This window comes from Ranitomeya imitator, chromosome 7 (assembly GCF_032444005.1).
Source record: "Ranitomeya imitator isolate aRanImi1 chromosome 7, aRanImi1.pri, whole genome shotgun sequence".
In the NCBI taxonomy this organism is placed as follows: Eukaryota; Metazoa; Chordata; class Amphibia; order Anura; family Dendrobatidae; genus Ranitomeya; species Ranitomeya imitator.
Genome location: NC_091288.1, coordinates 100451911 through 100473770, shown reverse-complemented (window position 1 = coordinate 100473770; position 21860 = coordinate 100451911). Strand labels below are relative to the sequence as shown.

Sequence of the window (21860 nt, the reverse complement as noted above, 5' to 3'; positions counted from 1 at the left end):
GCCTACTTTCGGAAATAGAACAATTTAGCAAAACAGTACTTTAACTAACTATGAAGTGCAATTACCCATACGGGTAAACTATCTTAAAACCCCAAAGTGCAAATCAACATTTTGTTACTCCTATTCTTCACATGCAGGACTATCTATCAACCCCCACGGGCTCACTGCATTTTTCCTTCTCTTCCTTTTATTCAAAAGTGCATCATTAAACATTTTTCTATTATCTGCCTTAATCTCAATTTTATTATTATTCTCTATATTGCCAGCTACATTCTATTGACTGTGTAAACACCATTCTATCTATTATATTAACTCTTTAATATACTCTTTCAAAGGCAACAATGAAACTTCCCTTCTAAGGGTGAACTCAAGTCTTTTCTGAGGTACTGCAAAATAATCAATATTTCAAGTCAATTATCAACATTATAACAGCAGGAACGGTGCGATGGACCAGTTATTAACCCCCAACGTTGGCTATGGGCGGGCTACAAGGCGTGTATCCTGACCCGGAATTCTGCCGTACCCACGGGTTTTTCTTCAGGTCTCTGAAAAACAAAGCAGTTCTCACAACATGATTAGTAACACTCTCTATTGGAGGCAGTCTCTGTAAAAGCCTCTGTTGTAATACCAGTAGGAAGCACCTTTAAGAAGTTGCAAACTATTTACAGCAAAGTTTGTGAGCCACTCACTGTCCATGACTCCAGTGTCTTTAAATGGGAAGTAAGTTGTGAAAAACAGGTGCAGAACTTGGAATCCTCCTATAACTGAGGACTCCTTTAAGGCATAACCCTAGTCGGGTTCAACAAACTTGAAAAAAGCAACAGTCAATTCAGGAAATTGCAGCAAACAGTTAACTATTTACAGTCACAATCTTTCTTTTACTTTCTCTTATGCTGGGAGTGGGCCTACCAGTGACTCATCGGCTTGCAGTGTGGCACAGTCAGTGGCCGCAGTAAAGTCAGTCATTGGAGCGGAGTCAGTAGCTGCAGCACAAGCTGTCGCTGGAGTGGGGTTGGTCACCGGGGCAGGGTTGTTCCTCATACCTGCTTCAAATGTGGTCCCTCCGGTGCCTGTTTGTTCCGTTGGTGGTGGAGTCAGCAGCGGTGCTGGCAGCAGGTCCGGAAGCGGTGCTGGAAGCAGTGCTGATGGCTCTTCCGCAGGCGCCGGCCGACATGTGGCCTTAGCGCTTAGCCGCATCTGCAGGAGCTGGTCTATTAACTCCTCCACACCGGCCTGCAGGAAGTCAGGGCCAACGGGTGATGCCTGGCTGTGGTGTCACTCCAGGTGGCTGGGGGAGTGCTCTGCTTCCACCCCACGCTCTGGTTCCATGGCGGCTGGCCATGGCGTCCTCCTCGTGGCTGGCTCCTTCCCGGTCTTTTTCCCGCTCTCTCCTCCGGGCGTAGTTTCTCTTTCTTTGTCTCCTCCCGTCATTTAGGATCAGGAGGCAGATCTCGGCTGCTGATGGACACGTCCTCAAGGTATTTGGACTAAGCGGCCATTATTTTTTGCGCGTCTCAGTTCGTTCACGCCCACAACGGCACGCCCTTCTACTCCAGCGCTCCTCGTGGTGTGGTAATGGTGGTAGTTTGGGCGGGAATTTTGGCGGTCTTTTGCAATACACAGTCCTTCAATAAATCACAGTTCAAGCACGATTCTGGCACTGTCTCTAGGCGCACATGACCTGATTTTCAGGCTTAAGTAGATCCTGTTCGTGACGCCAAAAGATTTGGAGCGCCCCCAAGGGCAGCGGAGTACTTGGTACTGGGTCCTTCAGTTGACAGGGGAATGTCACGGTGGCTGACCCGGTCCGTGGCCCTGGGACGTCCGTGTAAAAGGGAAAGGTCTTTAAAGGGGAAATGTTCGTGATGAAACCTGTGGTATTCGGTCAGGGTGACCAACGCTGCTTTAAGGGGTCCGCTGGGGTGATGTTATGGCAGTTAGATTGTATACCTTCACACAGATGAAGTATGTCCCCAGGGCTTCCCAGTGTGTAGATGGTGGATGGTGAGAGGCGCAGTGAAGAACGAGGACACAAGGTTGCAGTCTCTTTACCTTTACTAAAGGCTTCAGCATCCACAGTCCAGAGCACAAGATCACAGGGCAGACAGAGTTCGGCCGGTTTGGAGGCAAGTCGAGAGTCCCCTTGTCCAGGTAGAAATCGGTAGCCTTCCTCCAGCACCGTGGTGTTGTAGTGCCTTACTGCTAAGCTTCTCATAAGGTCCTCACAGATGTAGGTGTTATGTCTCTCTCTCTGTCCCCCAGATGGATAGGACAAACCTGTATGACCGGTGGCTTGAGGCGTTTTACAGGGACTCTATCATGCCCCAGCCTCTAAGGGGTGCCACCTTGCCTCCTGGGTATAGGGCAGGCAGATAACGTGAAATTAGCTGTCCTGCCGGTCTCTGGAGCAAGGCATAAAGGATCATTGCTCCCTCAGTGTTCCGGCTACCGGGATCCTGCGCCACAAAAGGAGGCAGCCTGTGTAGGGCTGTTCCCCTCCTGGATTCCACTCCTTTGCTACGACTTCTTTCACCCTCTCTGCAATACAGTTCTCCTTCAATGTCTCTTTCTGGAAGCTACAGCTCTCAGGGCATGCACAGCTCCGTGTCCTTCTTCCTCGATCTCTGACAGGATTCCACCCCTGTCAGGGACCAACTACCTGAGCAAAGCTCAGCCAGCAAGTAACTAACTTCCTCCCCAGGCAACCAGTTTTACCTAAGTGTGAGGAGTGCCCTAATAAATAGGAGCAGAGCTCCCCCTGGTGGCCTGGAGTGTGAAATGTGTTGCATATTTGTGATACCTGGATTAAGTTGTCTTTCTTTGCCTCCAAACATAATATCACTCTCCCCTAGAGGAAAATGACATTACTGCAACGACCAGGACCCTGGGGCGCTGCCTGTGCATCTTATAGTCTGCAGGCAGCTTTCTTCCTGTGACTGAGACACGGCACCTGTCCCGATCAATGAGAGAACTATGCAGTTGTGCGGTTCTCTCTCCTTTAGCCTGATTCTGATCTATTTGATCAGTCTAAGGCAGGAGAGAAACTTTGCAGAATCTGCACATCTTCCCCTGATTAGTTGAAGAACCTCTTAGATTATAAGATCAGTCAAATGCCTTAAACAAAGTTCAAAATGTTGCAGTGTATACACTTAGCTTAAAATCTGTATGCATGTGTTAATATAGCATAGCTATGTGCAGTTATGTATTTAATAGGGCTGTGTGTATATGGCACAAAGCTTCACTGGTATCACTGTACCCCAGCTAACAACCGTGCGTTGAATTGTAACTGGATCATTCAAATAAATGAGATTGTGAACGTCTGTGTCACGAACATTTAGAAGGGAAAAGAGGAGGAAGAATTAAATCAATCTTACAGTCCTTTCATTTTCAGATTTGGTGGGACACCCAGAGAATCACACTAACCCAAAAGTGATGGTGTAGCCTAAGAATATAAATAGCATCCATTGGGTCTCCTGGGGCTTATGGACATAATAAATCTCCTGTATGTGTCTGTAGTAGTGATGAGTGGGTATGCTCTTTAGTTGGGATTTCCGAGCATGCTCAGGTGTTCTCCGAGTATTTTGGGCGTACTCGGAGATTATGTTTGAGTCGCCACAGCTGCATGATTTGCGGCTGCTAGAAAGCCTGAATACATGTGGGGATTCCCTAACAAACAGGCAATCCCTGCATGTATTCAGTCTAGCAGCCACAAATCATGCAGCTTTGGCAACTTAAACATAATGTCTGAGTACGCCCAAAATAATCGGAGAACACCTGAGCATGCTTGGAAAACACGAGCAATGAGCATACTCGCTCATCACTAGTCTGTAGGATTTCTCAATGCATATATTGAATTTATACGCCAAGATTTACTGGCCTGACTATTGTGCAAGAGGATATGTAAATTAAGTAAATTATATTCTAGTTGAATAGCAAAAAAAAACATATGAGTGATGGCCAAAACTGTGAACATCATGCTTAGGGTCCGAGAGCTGGCTGTGAAAAATGGACAACACTCGGACCAATGTTGTTCAATGGAGCAGTGCAGAGGAAGTGAATAAACTGCAGCATGCAATAGTTTCATGTGTTGGTTGAGACTCACCAAATCATGTCTTTGGATGCGCAACTAAAATAGCATACAGAGACACAGCGTAGAATCCATTTTTTTTAAAGATTTTTTATGCAGTTCTCTAACAAAAGAAAATGTGAATGGTCTTGTAAATTATTAATAGGTTTTACTGTAAAAATAGATTGCATATGGACAGCACATAGATAACAAGTGAAAAAAAAAGTCTAACTTTTCTGGATGAAACTCTGATGATTTTTAATACTCTTGTGTGAACGTGGCCTCAGAGTTTAGAGGATATCCTGATGTACTGTATATCTCCAATATAAGGCTCTGGGGCATCGCACTGCACAGTGGAATACTGGCTAATAGGCTCTTATTGTAAAAAAGGGTATTCTGCACAGTATACATTTTACTGTGTTCCTTACTATGGAATAACATGGTTTACAATACTATACCATACTGCCAGAAAAGGTATAAGGCCGGCGTCACACTGGCTTTTTGTAACGGCTGAGTGCAATGCAATTAAAAAATCTCATTGCACTCGGACCAATGTTAAGCTATGGGGCAGCTCCCACCAGCCGACATTTTGTTGGCCGTTTTCCTCGGTCTGAGACCAAGGAAAACTCTCGGCTCACTCGCACCCATATAAGCTTATGGGTGCGAGTGAGACAGCGCACATCACTTGGATATCATCCGAGTGATGTGCGTTATAAGCGGACCCCAGCAATGGAGGAGATGGAGAAATTCATTTCTCCGCCTCCTCCGCAGCTGTGCTCCGATCCTCCCTGTGTGAGAGAATCGGAGCACAGACGCATGACACTCGGCTCCTGCTGACAGCAGAGCAGGAGCCGAGTGTCATTAGCATATCTGTCATGATCCCAATGGCAGGGGATCACAAAAGGACAAGCACAAAAACAAAACAAGCTCTAGGGTGATGGAACCTGAGCTGACCGCGATCCTGAACCTAAACACACAACTAGCAGTAGCAGGGGAACGTGCCTACGATGATTCCTAGACATCTCGCGCCAGCCGAAGGACTAACTTCCCCTATAAGAAGAAACACAGACCTCACTTGCCTCCAGAGAAACACCCCACAGAAATAGCAGCCCCCCACATGTAATAACGGTGAAATGAGAGGAAAGCACATACGTAGTTATGAAAATAGAATCAGCAAAAATGAGGCCTGCTAAAGCTAGATAGCAGAGGATACAAAAGTGAACTGCGCGGTCAGCGAAAAACCCTTCAAAAAACCATCCTGAAATTACTTGAACTCATGTGCCAACTCATGGAACATGAGGAGTAATTTCAGCCCACTAGAGCAACCAGCAGCAAGGAATCACATATCTGCAAGCTGGACTAAGACAAAAATTAAGCAAAACGTGGAACAGGAAAATCAAAACTTAGCTTGTCCTGAAGATTACAGACGCAGGGAGCAGAGGTAAAAAGACACGCTGATTACATTGATAGCCGGCGAGGAAATGACAAAAAAGCCAGGTTAAATAGGAAACTCCCATAACCTGATGGAACAGGTGGACACCAGAGACCGCAGAGAACACAAGTCACCCAGTACCATCAGTAACCACCAGAGGGAGCCCAAAAACAGAACTCACAACACATATCGCATCTGATGATCTCGCATCGGATACAATACGCCAGTGTGACGCCGGCCTAACTGTTGTCACCTCTGCAGACTGAGTGCCTCTCTATACATGAGTTTGGTGTATGCACTTGGAGCTCCTACCAATCTATATACAAAAGTAGACTGAACATTGCCCAATAGGTTACGAAGGCAGGATAAGCTTTATTGCTGAAGACATGGAAATGTGTTGGTGATTAACGTGTGGAAAATATGGTTTTCTGCAGTGACCTTGATACATTTTGTGACTTGTTTGACATATTGACAATATATAATGCTTAGATTAATCAAAGCATTTTACAGTTGGATTCTTTAATAAATGTCTCCAATTCCTCTGAAATGAAACGTGACTTGAGATAGTTAAAACATTGATAATTATCCTATTCAATGAGAATATTGTGACAAAAAAAGTCAATGTCATCTAGAAAACCCAAGACACTGTGTGAAATTGGGCAATAATAAAGAGTTCCAGCATAATTCAGAAGTTTATTGGTTCATAATGATATTATTACATCGGTGCAAATTTACTAACAACTGGTATATGTGATTATTATTATTTATTAGACATGAATGATCACCGGTCTCAACAAGAATGTATGGAGCCGTCTGAACAATGCAAGGAGGGCGAGATGCATATTCCGGAAAATGTAGATACTGCACCACTGCAGGTAGATCGCCTATCTATTAAGCTGTTGTACTGTAGGTCCATATACTGTACTAGCTATTGAACCCGTTCTACGCCCGGGTGGCGAGCATTTATATTGGTATATGGTCTCCATCCTGGTATGTGCTGCTCCATCCTGCGTCCCCATCCTGTCATGTGCTGCTCCCATCCTGCGCCCCCATCCTGTCATGTGCTGCTCCATCCTGCATCCCCATTCTGACATGTGCTGCTCCATCCTGTGTCCCCATCCTGTCATGTGCTGCTCCATCCTGCGCCCCCATTCTGTCATGTGCTGCTCCATCCTGCATCCCCATCCTGTCATGTGCTGCTCCCATCCTGCGCCCCCGTTCTGTCATGTGCTGCTCCCATCCTGCGCCTCCATTCTGTCATTTGCTGCTCCCATCCTGTCATGTGCTGCTCCCATCCTGCGCCCGTTCTGTCATGTGCTGCTCCCATCCTGCGCCCCCGTTCTGTCATGTGCTGCTCCCATCCTGCGCCCCCATTCTGTCATGTGCTGCTGCCATCCTGCGCCCGTTCTGTCATGTGCTGCTGCCATCCTGCTCCCCTGTTCTGTCATGTGCTGCTCCCATCCTGCGCCCGTTCTGTCATGTGCTGCTGCCATCCTGCGCCCGTTCTGTCATGTGCTGCTGCCATCCTGCACCCGTTCTGTCATGTGCTGCTGCCATCCTACCCCCGTTCTGTCATGTGCTCCCCATAAGACGCTCCAGTGTGTATGCCCCCGTATGCTGCCATATAAAAAAAAAAAAATACCATACTCACCTATCGTCCGGCTCCACTGCAGGTGTGTCTTCAAGAAAATGGCGCCGGAAAGCTCGGACTGCGCAGGCGCCGATTCCGGCAGCAGGAATCGGCGCCTGCGCAGTCCGCGCTTTCCGGCGCCATTTTCTTGAAGACACACTCCGGCTCCTCTGCCTGTGACTGGTAAGTCAGAGGGCGGCGCCGGCGCGCATTAAGCGCGTCATCGCGCCCTCTGAACTGTCACAGCAGAGGAGACGGAGCCGCACGCAGCGCTGGAACGGGGAAAGGTGAATATACTTACCCTCCTGGCGGTCCCTGACTCTCCGGTGGAGATCGCGGTATGCGTTCAGTGCTTACGTATACCGCGATCTCCTGGGAGCGTCACTCTGTGGGGGCCAGACTGCGCCGGCGCTTGCGCAGTCTATAAAGGCTTCGGACAGAGTGACGCTCCCAGCGTTATATTATAGATGTTGTAAATGGGGTTTTCTGATAGACAGTAAAGTGTACCTCCAGTCATACAGGAAAATAATTATTGTACACAAATTGTCCATCATTGTCCATGTACCGTGATTAGTAGATTCTGCTTGAGCTGCAGGACGCTTACATGCACCATAGGAGACAGAGATCCCTGCTCTGCTTCATGGTCTCTTGGTCCTTGCTGCTCATTAGAAGTTATGCAGAGAAATTAATAATTTGTACAGTTCTACAATAGAATTATGTATCTAAAAAAACATCAGGCTAGTGAGATTTGACTGCTAGTGCACCCACAATATCTAGAACATCCTTTCAATTGTATTTTTTGCCACAGTGCTTCTTCTGTCTTGGTGCTATGTCTGGTATAGTAATGCTGGGGAGGACATATTGGTGCAACCTGTGCAGCCTCATAGGGGCCCAAGAAGTAAGAGGGTTCATTTTCACCTCCAAAACAGGTGCAATTGTGCATTTTTATGAGCAACTGGACTGCAAAGGACCCATATAATGTTCTTGCACGGGGCCCTTTTTGTCTTTGTCTGCCAGTGTGTAACAGTATATCCCCTGTGTATGAAGCAGGCTTAGGAGCTGAGCCTGCACAATACCAGACAAATGCCATCTATGATACATAGCCTCAACTCCACTCACTGTTGTTTAACACAAATACCGCTGTTAATATCTGACAGCGGCGCATTGCCTTCTACTTGAAACCAAGAAAGTGTGGAACTGATGTGTTACTATGTCAGTAAGAGGCCTGCTGAAGATCGCGCTGTTGTCTTCTTGGTCCTTCAGTGAAGATCAGTCACAGGGTCTATTTTACTATATACTGCAGCAATACTGTAGTTTGCAGTATTTGGTATATGCAGTCAGATGATTGCAGGTTCAAGTACCCTAAGCAGGAAACAAAAAAATACAGTAAAAAAGTTTTAAAAATATGAAAAAAATATATAAAAACTTGAATCACCCTTCTTTTTGTGTCTGTAAAAGTCTGATTCATATTTTGTGTCCATAAAAGTCTGATTCACCAAAATGTAAAATTAATTAACGTGATCAGTAAAGAGAAAAAAAATCAAGACCCAGATTCAGTTTTTCTGTTGCTGCAACTCTGCCAAATGATGCATTAAGCAGCGATCAAAAGGTTATATCTACCCTAAAATCAATAAACACGTCAACTAACTATGCAAAAGAACAAGTTCTCACACAGCTTATAAATAAAACTTAAAATGTTATGGGTCCCAATGGCGACAAAACCAAAATATTTTTTTTTTTAGAGATGTCCAATTTTTTTTTCACCACTTAAATAAAAAAAATATACAATTTTCGTATCATTATAATTATACTGCCCTGAAGAATAATATTGCTAGGTCATTTTATAGACCACAATGAACACTGTAAAACCAAACCCCCAAAAACTATTTCAGAAATGCATTTTTTGTGCCATTTCACTAGACTTGGACTTTTTTCAGTGCACTAAATGGTAAAATGAGTGGTATCTTTCAAAACTACGATTTGTCCAACAAAAAAAACAAATCCTCATATGGCTATTTCCATGCAAAAATTAAAAAGTTATAGCTTTTGGAAAAAGAGGAGAGAAAAGCAAAAGTGCAAACATGGAAAATGTCCCTGTCAGGGGTTAATAAATCATATGATACTAGTTAAAATGAAACTTATGGGAGATTGATGTTAATGGCAATGAATAAAAAATCTGAAATACAATCTGACTTTTTAATATGTTTGTAGATAAGTGAAAAATAATAGTTGGACAGACAATTTGTAAAGCTGTAGGAAATTCTCTCTGCCCCCTAAATGCTGCTGACCCTGTGCACTTTGTTGAATTAACTGTGTTATGCTGTATCTTGTTATGTGTGCTAATATGTGTCTGCTGCTGTATGCACTTCATGTAAATGTGTTCACTATATTATCTGATGTATCACTGTGTATTCCATTGCACTGTGTTTGTGTGGCGTATTGTGGGATTAAGCAGTTCTGTATAGCTGTAGTTATGTTAGGGACAATCAATAGTTAATGATAGGGGCTGGGCCAGCAGCAGGAAAGGCAGCCGGGGCATTGCCAGACTCCCAGGAGGGAGAGGATCTGCTGCCCCATACCAAAGATTAAGGACTAAGGATTTAAGGACTGTAACACGGACCCAAGGACTCTGGATGGGACCCTTGCTGAAGGGATTTTATGCATCCAGATTCCAGCATGTGGACTGCTTGCTTGATCTCAGCTACCGTGGCCATTGTGGGTACAGCCGTGGACAGTGTCAGGGAAAGAGCAGGAAGCCGGTGTTATATTTTCTTCTACTCATCTCTGTTCTCATTAAAGTTTGCTTTCCCTGTTGGACCACAGACGTCAGCCTGGACTTAATTATCTGGACTATAGACCGTGCCTGTGGATTGTATTCATCAGATCCACCTCTGTACAAGGTACCCAGGGTGCTCACTGACTGTTTCCTAAGTTGACTCGGATGGGACTACCACACCGGGTGACCTTGTTTCAAAGCCACAAGTTTATCACCTTTTGGGCTCATACTCTTCTGCAAGGAAAACAGATGATTGCAATGCGATAAAAAAATCGGATTGCACTCTGACTAATGTTAACTCATAATTCCCTGCTCATCTGCAATCAATAATCAATCAGCTGAAATCAGAGTTAGAAAATAAAATTGCAGCATGCTGCAATTGTCCTCGTCTCTTTGACGAATCTCGCCAATGCAAGTCAATAGGTGTGATTAAAAAAATCGCATGGCATTCGGACCATGCGAGCACTGTCCTATTTTTACGCACCTATGTCCTTGAAAATCCGACATTTTATCTGCCGCATACAGTAAAATCACAGCGTGACAAAACAGAATAGAATAGATAGAATAGGATACAGTTTCTTCTCACAAAATTAGAATATCATCGAAAAGTTAGTTTATTTCAGTTCTTCAATATAAAAAGTGAAACTCATATATTATATAGAGTCATTACAGAGTGATCTATTTCCAGTGTTTTTTCTGTTAATGTTGATGATTACGGCTTACAGCCAGTGAAAACCCAAAAGTCATTATCTCCGTGAAATAGAATACTGTATAACACCAGCTTGAAAATCATTTTAAAATCCGAAATGTTGGCCTATTGAAATGTATGTTCAGTAAATGCATTGAATACTTGGTCAAGACTCCTTTTGCATAAATCACTGCATCAATATTGTGTGGCATGGAGGCAATAAGCCTGTGGCACTGCTGAGGTGTTATGGACGCTCAGGTAGCTTTGATAGCAGCCTTCAGTAGGGTTGAGCGACCTTGACCTTTTTAGAGTCGAGCCGTGTTTCGCGAAACCCGACTATCTTAAAAGTCGAGTCGAGTGGAATCGGCCGATTATCGCGAAAAGTCGGGTATCGACCGAAACACGAAACCCAATGCAAGTCAATGGGGGAGCATAGCCGGCAGTGAGTGGAGGCCAGGAAAACACCTACACTGCCCATTTTAATGGCAAAAACATCCATTCTTGTTACAGAAGCTTGTCAATCGTAATTTAGCTTATAATAATTGGAAGGCATTTGAAATTGGGGGTCATTTGGCTAAAGTTGTGGGGGGTAGGGCTGGTTCAAGTAATTAATGGGCCCAGTAAATCTGGACCACGTCACGGCAGTGGAGCAGGGAGAGGTAAGTATTTCAACTTTGCAAGTGCTGTGATCCTGAGCAAGCAGGGGGGGGCCCACTCGTTGGCATTGGCACTGGCACAGGGCCCCTCAAAGTACAGCGGTGTGTTTGCACGGTGGGGGTGCCTCCCACCGGCAGCAACACTTTTGCGTACTATGAGAGGCCCTGTGCCAGTGACGTCACCAACTAGTATTCCTCCCCCCACCTGATGAAGGCATCTGCACCTTCCTCTTTGTCCCCGTGTAAGGTGGTATGGTATGCGGGAAGAGGAACCTGACTTTCAGCAGGGTCACAATCTTGCTGTGTAGCGTGCACGGGGAATGTTGCGTTATGGGTCAATGTACCAGCAGACTCATCTATCACTGGCTGGGCAATGGGCAGGATGAGGAGGAAACACAGATATAGGGCAAAAGAATAAAGTGGGCTAAATGCAGTTCAAAATTGGTAACACAGGACTAACCAGGGGGCATTGCAGTGGAGGACAACTGGAATGAGAGGCTGACACAGAGAGTAGGCCCAAATCAGTAAGTAGTCGAAATGCATTTCAAAATTGGCAACAGTAGTAAACAGGCGGCACAGCTTTGTTCAGTGGAGGAGAACAGCAAGGAGTGGCAGACACCGATAATAGGCCCCAACCCAACTAGTAGGCCAAATGCAGTCTAACATTAACAACTACTTAACGAGAGCCTGAAAATGGAATTTCAGGACAGGAAACCAGGAGAACAGCAAGGAGCGGCAGACACTGTTAGTAGGCCCCAAACCAACTAGTACGCCAAATGCAGTTGTTCCATTTAACAACTATTTAACAAGAGCCTGAAGATAGAAGCTCAGGAAAGGCAACCTGGAGAACACCTTGGAGCGGAAGACACGGTCTCTACAACCCAGACCCAACTTGTAGGCCTAATGCAGTGTTGTTTCAATAACTACTTAACGAGAGCTAGAAGATCGAAGCTATGGAGAGGCAACCTGGAGAACACCTTGGAGCGGAAGACACCGTCTCTATGACCCAGACCCAACTTGTAGGCATAATGTAGTGTTGTTTCAACAACTACTTAACACGAGCATGAAGATTGAAGCAATGGAGAGGCAACCTGGAGAACACCTTGGAGCGGAGGACACCGTCTCTACAACCCAGACCCAATTTGTAGGCCTAATGCAGTGTAGTTTGCAACAACTACTAAATGAGAGTCGGAAGACCGAAGCAATGGCGAGGAAACCTGGGGAACACCTTGGAGTGTAACACACCGTCTCTCTACACCCCATACCCAATTTGTAGGCCTAATGCAGTGTAGTTTGCAACAACTACTAAACGAGAGTCGGAAGATCGAAGCAATGGCGAGGAAACCTGGGGAACACCTTGGAGTGGGACACACCGTCTCTACACCCCATACCCAATTTGTAGGCCTAATGCAGTGTAGTTTGCAACAACTACTAAATGAGAGTAGGAAGATCGAAGCAATGTGGACAAAACCAGGGGAACACCTTGGAGTGGAACACACCGTCTCTACACCCCATACCCAATTTGTAGGCCTAATGCAGTGTAGTTTGCAACAACTACTAAATGAGAGTAGGAAGATCGAAGCAATGTGGACAAAACCAGGGGAACACCTTGGAGTGGAACACACCGTCTCTACACCCCATACCCAATTTGTAGGCCTAATGCAGTGTAGTTTGCAACAACTACTAAATGAGAGTAGGAAGATCGAAGCAATGTGGACAAAACCAGGGGAACACCTTGGAGTGGAACACACCGTCTCTACACCCCATACCCAATTTGTAGGCCTAATGCAGTGTAGTTTGCAACAACTACTAAACGAGAGTAGGAAGATCGAAGCAATGGCGAGGAAACCTGGGGAACACCTTGGAGTGGGACACACCGTCTCTACACCCCATACCCAATTTGTAGGCCTAATGCAGTGTAGTTTGCAACAACTACTAAACGAGAGTCGGAAGATCGAAGCAATGGCGAGGAAACCTGGGGAACACCTTGGAGTGGGACACACCGTCTCTACACCCCATACCCAATTTGTAGGCCTAATGCAGTGTAGTTTGCAACAACTACTAAACGAGAGTAGGAAGATCGAAGCAATGGAGAGGAAACCTGGGGCACACCTTGGGGCGGCAGACACCGTTAGTAGGCCCTACCAAAGTAGTAGCCCCAATGCAGTTTTAAAATTCTCAGAGGCTGAAAACACGACTATTGACGCTCTGCTTTTTTCAAAGGAGGACAGCTGTATTGAGTGGCGCAGACAGACACAGGTAGTAGGCCTTAAACCAAAAATGTGGCTCACTGCAGTTTAAAAAAGGTTACAGGGGTACACAGGCAGCATTGCTCTGGGCAGTGGAGGACAATTTCAATAGTGGATCGCAGACAGACTTTGTACGCCAACTATTAAAAAAAGGATGCTCTATGCAATTAAAAATAGGTTCCAGGGGTCCACGGGCAGCAGTGGTGTGGTCAGTGGACGAGTATTGGAAGGAGGGACCGCAGACAGGCGTAGTAGGCCTAACATAACAAAATTAGGTTGTAGGCACTTTAAAATTGGTTCCAGGGGTACACGTGCAGCAGTGGTGTGGTCAGCGGAGGACAATTTGAATTAGGGACTGCAGACAGACTTTGTAGGCTGTCCCCTGTGGACCATGCATCCAACACATTAACCCAGTGCGCCGTAATGGACACGTAACTTTTTGTGGACATGCCTACTGGTCCATGCGTCTCTTGTCAGGTGCACCTTTCTACTGTTTGATTGCCTGAGTGCTATGACAATGCAGACTTTTTCATGCCGGTGGAGGGCTGGGATGGCTTTTCTCGCAAAAGAAATGTCAACTGGGTAGCTTGAACCGTGGTACAGCGTAGTTCATCTGGGCTTTCTAAATATAAAACAAAGAAAAAAAGGAGGCTCCATGCACTTTCAGCTGGGTTCCAGGGGTACACGGCCAGCATTAGTCTGGTCAGTGGAGAACTATTGGAAGGAAGGACCGCAGACAGGCTTCGAAGGCCTAACATAATAAAATTGGGCTGTAGGCACTTTATAATTGGTCCCAGGGGTACACGGGCAGCAGTGGTCTGGTCAGTGGAGGAGTAGTAGAAAGAACGCACCGCAGACAGGCTTCGAAGGCCTAACATAAAAAAATTGGGCTGTAGGCACTTTAGAATTGGTTCCAGGGGTGCACGGGCAGCAGTAGACTGGTCAGTGGAGGCCTAGTGGAAGGAGGGACCGCAGACAGGCTTCGAAGGCCTAACATAATAAAATTTGGCTGTAGGCACTTTAAAATTGGTTCCAGGGTTACACGGGCAGCAGTAGACAGGTCAGTGGAGGCCTAGTGGAAGGAGGGACCGCAGACAGGCTTCGGAGGCCTAACATAATAAATTAGGGCTGTAGGCACTTGAACATTGGTTCCAGGGGAACACGGGCAGCAGTATACTGGTCAGTGGAGGCCTAGTGGAAGGAGGGACCGCAGACAGGCTTCGAAGGCCTAACATAATAAAATTGGGCTGTAGGCACTTTGAATTCTCTTGCAGGGGTACACAGGCAGTGGGCACCATTGGTGTTGTCAGCGGCGGACGATTGTAATGAGTGTCTGCCAGTTAGTAGTCCCAAAAAATCAATACATGTTAATGTCTCACATTACAACAAAAAGAAAAACCAAAAGGGTGCAATCATTAGGTACAGGGTTGGGCTCCTCTGCGTAGTTTCAGACCTAGTAATTTTGCACAAAGTATTTACTTGGGTAAATATAGGACACTGCCCCTGACTATGTTAAGTACCATCATACATGGTACTTAACATGGGATTCAAGTTAAGTACCAGGGATTCAAGCTTGAGGAGGCTAATTTGCATATTCCAGGTGCCTTCTTGGAAAAGCGAAGTCTCCCTAAGCTAGAAGATCGTTGGGTACAGCCGGGACCAGCTGCTTGGAAAGCATCGCCAAACCAGGGATTCAAGCTTGAGGAGGCTAATTTGCATATTCCAGGTGCCTTCTTGGAAAAGCGAAGTCTCCCTAAGCTAGAAGATCGTTGGGTACAGCCGGGACCAGCTGCTTGGAAAGCATCGCCAAACCAGGGATTCAAGCTTGAGGAGGCTAATTTGCATATTCCAGGTGCCTTCTTGGAAAAGCGAAGTCTCCCTAAGCTAGAAGATCGTTGGGTACAGCCGGGACCAGCTGCTTGGAAAGCATCGCCAAACCGTGCGCCTTACGGCGCGCGAATTTTTGCCTGTAGGATATTATTGCAAGAGAGCTTGGCTGAGTAGATTACACAAGAAGGAAAACACACAGCAAGTCAGCAGGATCTAGGAGCAACATGGCAGATGTGACGACCTACATGGTGAGCTGCAGCATGTGCTACATGTTCACAGACCGACCAGAAGAAGAATCAAATTTCACCTGTCAGAAGTGTAGACTAGTGGCCCTTTTAGAAGAAAAGGTGCGGGGTCTGGAAGAAAGAATAGCAACTTTGAAACTCATCAAAGAGAATGAAGACTTTCTAGACAGAACAGAAGCATCTCTACTGGTCACAGAAGGTGAAAAAAGTGTCAGAGAACCTCCAAAAGCAGATGAGTGGAAGCATGTGACCAAAAGAAGCAAGAAGACCATGGAGAAATCACCAACCACACAACTGAAGAACCGATATCAAATCTTTGTAGAGGATGAAGATGGCACACCTAAGGATGAAGCAATACCAGCAAGCAAAAAAGAAAAGGGCACACAGCAACAAGTGACAGCAAAAAGTACAGCCAAGAAGCAACGAAGAGTGGTGGTGGTGGGAGACTCACTACTGAGAGGCACAGAAGCAGCCATCTGCAGACCGGACATAACTGCAAGAGAAGTATGCTGCCTTCCAGGTGCGATGATCAAGGATGTGACCGATAGGATACCAAAGCTCTAAAGCTCCAAGGACGTCCACCCATTTCTTCTGATACATGTTGGCACCAATGACACGGCAAGGAAAGACCTACCGACAATCTGCAAAGACTTTGAAGAGTTGGGGAAGAAAGTAAAGGAACTGGATGCACAGGTAGTTTTTTCTTCTATCCTTCCAGTAGACGGGCATGGCACCAGGAGATGGAACAGGATCCTTGATGCAAACAACTGGCTAAGAGTCACGATGGTGCAGACAACAAGGATTCGGATTCCTGGACCACGGTGTGAATTACTGGTACGATGGACTCCTCGCCAGAGATGGACTACACCTCAACAAACCTGGGAAACACACATTCGCCAGAAGACTCGCTACACTCATCAGGAGGGCGTTAAACTAGAAGAAGAGGGGACGGGAAGAAAAACATTAGACTTGAACAAAGAAGACCCAGGAAAACATACTCAGATGGGAGGTAAGAACATTTCTAAAGCAATCCACAGCGAGGAGATTGGAACAAAACAAAATCCTCTAAACTGCATGCTCGCAAACGCCAGAAGCCTGACAAACAAGATGGAAGAACTAGAAGCAGAAATATCTACAGGTAACTTTGACATAGTGGGAATAACCGAGACATGGTTAGATGAAAGCTATGACTGGGCAGTTAACTTACAGGGTTACAGTCTGTTTAGAAAGGATCGTAAAAATCGGAGAGGAGGAGGGGTTTGTCTCTATGTAAAGTCTTGTCTAAAGTCCACTTTAAGGGAGGATATTAGCGAAGGAAATGAGGATGTCGAGTCCATATGGGTCGAAATTCATGGAGGGAAAAATGGTAACAAAATTCTCATTGGGGTCTGTTACAAACCCCCAAATATAACAGAAACCATGGAAAGTCTACTTCTAAAGCAGATAGATGAAGCTGCAACCCATAATGAGGTCCTGGTTATGGGGGACTTTAACTACCCGGATATTAACTGGGAAACAGAAACCTGTGAAACCCATAAAGGCAACAGGTTTCTGCTAATAACCAAGAAAAATTATCTTTCACAATTGGTGCAGAATCCAACCAGAGGAGCAGCACTTTTAGACCTAATACTATCTAATAGACCTGACAGAATAACAAATCTGCAGGTGGTCGGGCATCTAGGAAATAGCGACCACAATATTGTGCAGTTTCACCTGTCTTTCACTAGGGGGACTTGTCAGGGAGTCACAAAAACACTGAACTTTAGGAAGGCAAAGTTTGACCAGCTTAGAGATGCCCTTAATCTGGTAGACTGGGACAATATCCTCAGAAATAAGAATACAGATAATAAATGGGAAATGTTTAAGAACATCCTAAATAGGCAGTGTAAGCGGTTTATACCTTGTGGGAATAAAAGGACTAGAAATAGGAAAAACCCAATGTGGCTAAACAAAGAAGTAAGACAAGCAATTAACAGTAAAAAGAAAGCATTTGCACTACTAAAGCAGGATGGCACCATTGAAGCTCTAAAAAACTATAGGGAGAAAAATACTTTATCTAAAAAACTAATTAAAGCTGCCAAAAAGGAAACAGAGAAGCACATTGCTAAGGAGAGTAAAACTAATCCCAAACTGTTCTTCAACTATATCAATAGTAAAAGAATAAAAACTGAAAATGTAGGCCCCTTAAAAAATAGTGAGGAAAGAATGGTTGTAGATGACGAGGAAAAAGCTAACATATTAAACACCTTCTTCTCCACGGTATTCACGGTGGAAAATGAAATGCTAGGTGAAATCCCAAGAAACAATGAAAACCCTATATTAAGGGTCACCAATCTAACCCAAGAAGAGGTGCGAAACCGGCTAAATAAGATTAAAATAGATAAATCTCCGGGTCCGGATGGCATACACCCACGAGTACTAAGGGAACTAAGTAATGTAATAGATAAACCATTATTTCTTATTTTTAGGGACTCTATAGCGACAGGATCTGTTCCGCAGGACTGGCGCATAGCAAATGTGGTGCCAATATTCAAAAAGGGCTCTAAAAGTGAACCTGGAAATTATAGGCCAGTAAGTCTAACCTCTATTGTTGGTAAAATATTTGAAGGGTTTCTGAGGGATGTTATTCTGGATTATCTCAATGAGAATAACTGTTTAACTCCATATCAGCATGGGTTTATGAGAAATCGCTCCTGTCAAACCAATCTAATCAGTTTTTATGAAGAGGTAAGCTATAGGCTGGACCACGGTGAGTCATTGGACGTGGTATATCTCGATTTTTCCAAAGCGTTTGATACCGTGCCGCACAAGAGGTTGGTACACAAAATGAGAATGCTTGGTCTGGGGAAAAATGTGTGTAAATGGGTTAGTAACTGGCTTAGTGATAGAAAGCAGAGGGTGGTTATAAATGGTATAGTCTCTAACTGGGTCGCTGTGACCAGTGGGGTACCGCAGGGGTCAGTATTGGGACCTGTTCTCTTCAACATATTCATTAATGATCTGGTAGAAGGTTTACACAGTAAAATATCGATATTTGCAGATGATACAAAACTATGTAAAGCAGTTAATACAAGAGAAGATAGTATTCTGCTACAGATGGATCTGGATAAGTTGGAAACTTGGGCTGAAAGGTGGCAGATGAGGTTTAACAATGATAAATGTAAGGTTATACACATGAGAAGAAGGAATCAATATCACCATTACACACTGAATGGGAAACCACTGGGTAAATCTGACAGGGAGAAGGACTTGGGGATCCTAGTTAATGATAAACTTACCTGGAGCAGCCAGTGCCAGGCAGCAGCTGCCAAGGCAAACAGGATCATGGGGTGCATTAAAAGAGGTCTGGATACACATGATGAGAGCATTATACTGCCTCTGTACAAATCCCTAGTTAGACCGCACATGGAGTACTGTGTCCAGTTTTGGGCACCGGTGCTCAGGAAGGATATAATGGAACTAGAGAGAGTACAAAGGAGGGCAACAAAATTAATAAAGGGGATGGGAGAACTACAATACCCAGATAGATTAGCGAAATTAGGATTATTTAGTCTAGAAAAAAGACGACTGAGGGGCGATCTAATAACCATGTATAAGTATATAAGGGGACAATACAAATATCTCGCTGAGGATCTATTTATACCAAGGAAGGTGACGGGCACAAGGGGGCATTCTTTGCGTCTGGAGGAGAGAAGGTTTTTCCACCAACATAGAAGAGGATTCTTTACTGTTAGGGCAGTGAGAATCTGGAATTGCTTGCCTGAGGAGGTGGTGATGGCGAACTCAGTCGAGGGGTTCAAGAGAGGCCTGGATGTCTTCCTGGAGCAGAACAATATTGTATCATACAATTATTAGGTTCTGTAGAAGGACGTAGATCTGGGGATTTATTATGATGGAATATAGGCTGAACTGGATGGACAAATGTCTTTTTTCGGCCTTACTAACTATGTTACTATGTTACTATGTTACATGTCAACACAATGGTATTGTCAGTGGCAGTAATTTACGGATGTCAGCGCATAGACTAAACATTGGTGTAACTGTGAGAGACAATTGTGCAAGTGGTAGAGCAATGTTTGAGCTGGGGGTGGGTGAACTCTCTTGTGGCCGGCGGTACATGCCCAGGGCCCCTCTTGTTACAACAGTGTGTCTGACGTTGGGTGCGCACCACCACCGCCAGAGACACTTTATTGTACTATGAGGGACCCAGTGGCAGTGCCGTAGACCAAAAGCGGGCACACCCAGCTCTTCAGACAAACAGCACTCTCACGGGTGCTTGCGCCAAGTGGCGATACCACGGCCCTGTGTGGGGAGTTTGGCCATTTAGGGAGGTGTAAACATGTTGTATGCTGGACAATCAGCTGCTGCAAATTACGAGATTGGTAAAGTCATTCAGAGTAGTCCACAGGCAATACCTTTTCATAGGAAAGCTAGGTGTCGGCCGGGCAAGGTGGGGCAAAAGAATTCGAAATCCAGTTGTGGTTCATTTTAATGAAGGTTAGATCATCAACATTTTGGGTGGCCAGATGAGTCCTTTTTTCGGTTAATATTGAATCTGCAGCACTGAATACTCTTTCTGATAGGACACTAGCTGCCGGGCAAGCAAGCTCCTGCAATGCATATTCTGCCAATTCTGGCCAGGTGTCTAATTTGGATGCCCAGTAATCAAATGGGAATGACGGTTGAGGTAGAACATCGATAAGGGATGAAAAATAGTTAGTAACCATACTGGACAAATGTTGTCTCCTGTCACTTTGAATTGATGCAGCAGCACCTGTCCTGTCTGCGGTCATAGCAAAATCACTCCACAACCTGGTCAGAAAACCCCTCTGTCCAACGCCACTTCGGATTTCTGCACCTCTAACACTTCTGTTCTGCTGCCCCCTGCTGCTCGTGTGAGAACGATCACGGGCGCTGTGTGCTGGGAATGCCTGAAGCAAACGGTCAACAAGAGTTGATTGTTTGGTTGCTAATATTAGTTCCAAGTTCTCATGTGGCATAATATTTTGCAATTTGCCTTTATAGCGAGGATCAAGGAGGCAGGCCAACCAGTAATCGTCATCGTTCATCATTTTAGTAATGCGTGTGTCCCTTTTGAGGATACGTAAGGCATAATCCACCATGTGGGCCAAACTTCCAGTTGTCAAATCAGCGGTTGTGCTTGGTTGAGGGGCAGTTTCAGGCAAATCTACGTCACTTGTGTCCCTCAAAAAACCAGAACCCGGCCTTGCCACGCCACCAATTTCCAGTGGCCCCAGAAAAGCTTCCTCATTAAAACAATACTCATCCCCATCATCCTCCTCGTCCTCCTCCTCTTCGCCCGCTACCTCGTCCTGTACACTGCCCTGACCAGACAATGGCTGACTGTCATCAAGGCTTTCCTGTTCCTCTGCTGCAGACGCCTGATTTTTTATGTGCGTCAAACTTTGCATCAGCAGACGCATTAGGGGGATGCTCATGCTTATTATGGCGTTGTCTGAACTAACCAGCCGTGTGCATTCCTCAAAACACTGAAGGACTTGACACATGTCTTGTATCTTTGACCACTGCACACCTGACAACTCCATGTCTGCCATCCTACTGCCTGCCCGTGTATGCGTATCCTCCCACAAAAACATTAAAGCCCGCCTCTGTTCGCACAGTCTCTGAAGCATGTGCAGGGTTGAGTTCCACCTTGTTGCAACGTCTATGATTAGGCGATGCTGAGGAAGGTTCAAAGACCGCTGATAGGTCTGCATACGGCTGGAGTGTACGGGCGAACGGCGGATATGTGAGCAAAGTCCGCGCACTTTGAGGAGCAGGTCGGATAACCCCGGATAACTTTTCAGGAAGCACTGCACCACCAGGTTGAAGGTGTGAGCCAGGCAAGGAATGTGTTTCAGTTGGGAAAGGGAGATGGCAGCCATGAAATTCCTTCCGTTATCACTCACTACCTTGCCTGCCTCAAGATCTACTGTGCCCAGCCACAACTGCATTTCTTTCTGCAAGAACTCGGACAGAACTTCCGCGGTGTGTCTGTTGTCGCCCAAACACTTCATAGCCAATACAGCCTGCTGACGCTTGCCAGTAGCTGCCCCATAATGGGACAACTGGTGTGCAACAGTGGCAGCTGCAGATGGAGTGATTGGGCGACTGCGATCTGTGGACGAGCTCTCGCTTCTGCAGGAGGACGAGGAGGAGGAGGAGGGGGTGCGAACACCTACAGCCAACTGTTTCCTAGACCGTGGGCTAGGCCGAACTGTCCCGAAATTGATGTCCCCTGTGGACCCTGCATCCACCACATTCACC

The 21860-nt window shown here is 45.6% G+C and overlaps 1 long non-coding RNA gene across 1 annotated transcript in view; it reads left to right on the top strand.

Moving 5' to 3' along the window:
* The window catches only part of LOC138645879 (uncharacterized), a 71564-nt gene that overhangs the window by 18415 nt on the left and 31289 nt on the right, over window positions 1–21860 (top strand). The window contains exon 2 of the long non-coding RNA XR_011314789.1: window positions 6270–6373. This is a non-coding gene — a long non-coding RNA (uncharacterized lncRNA). The remainder of the gene's footprint in view (window positions 1–6269; window positions 6374–21860) is intronic.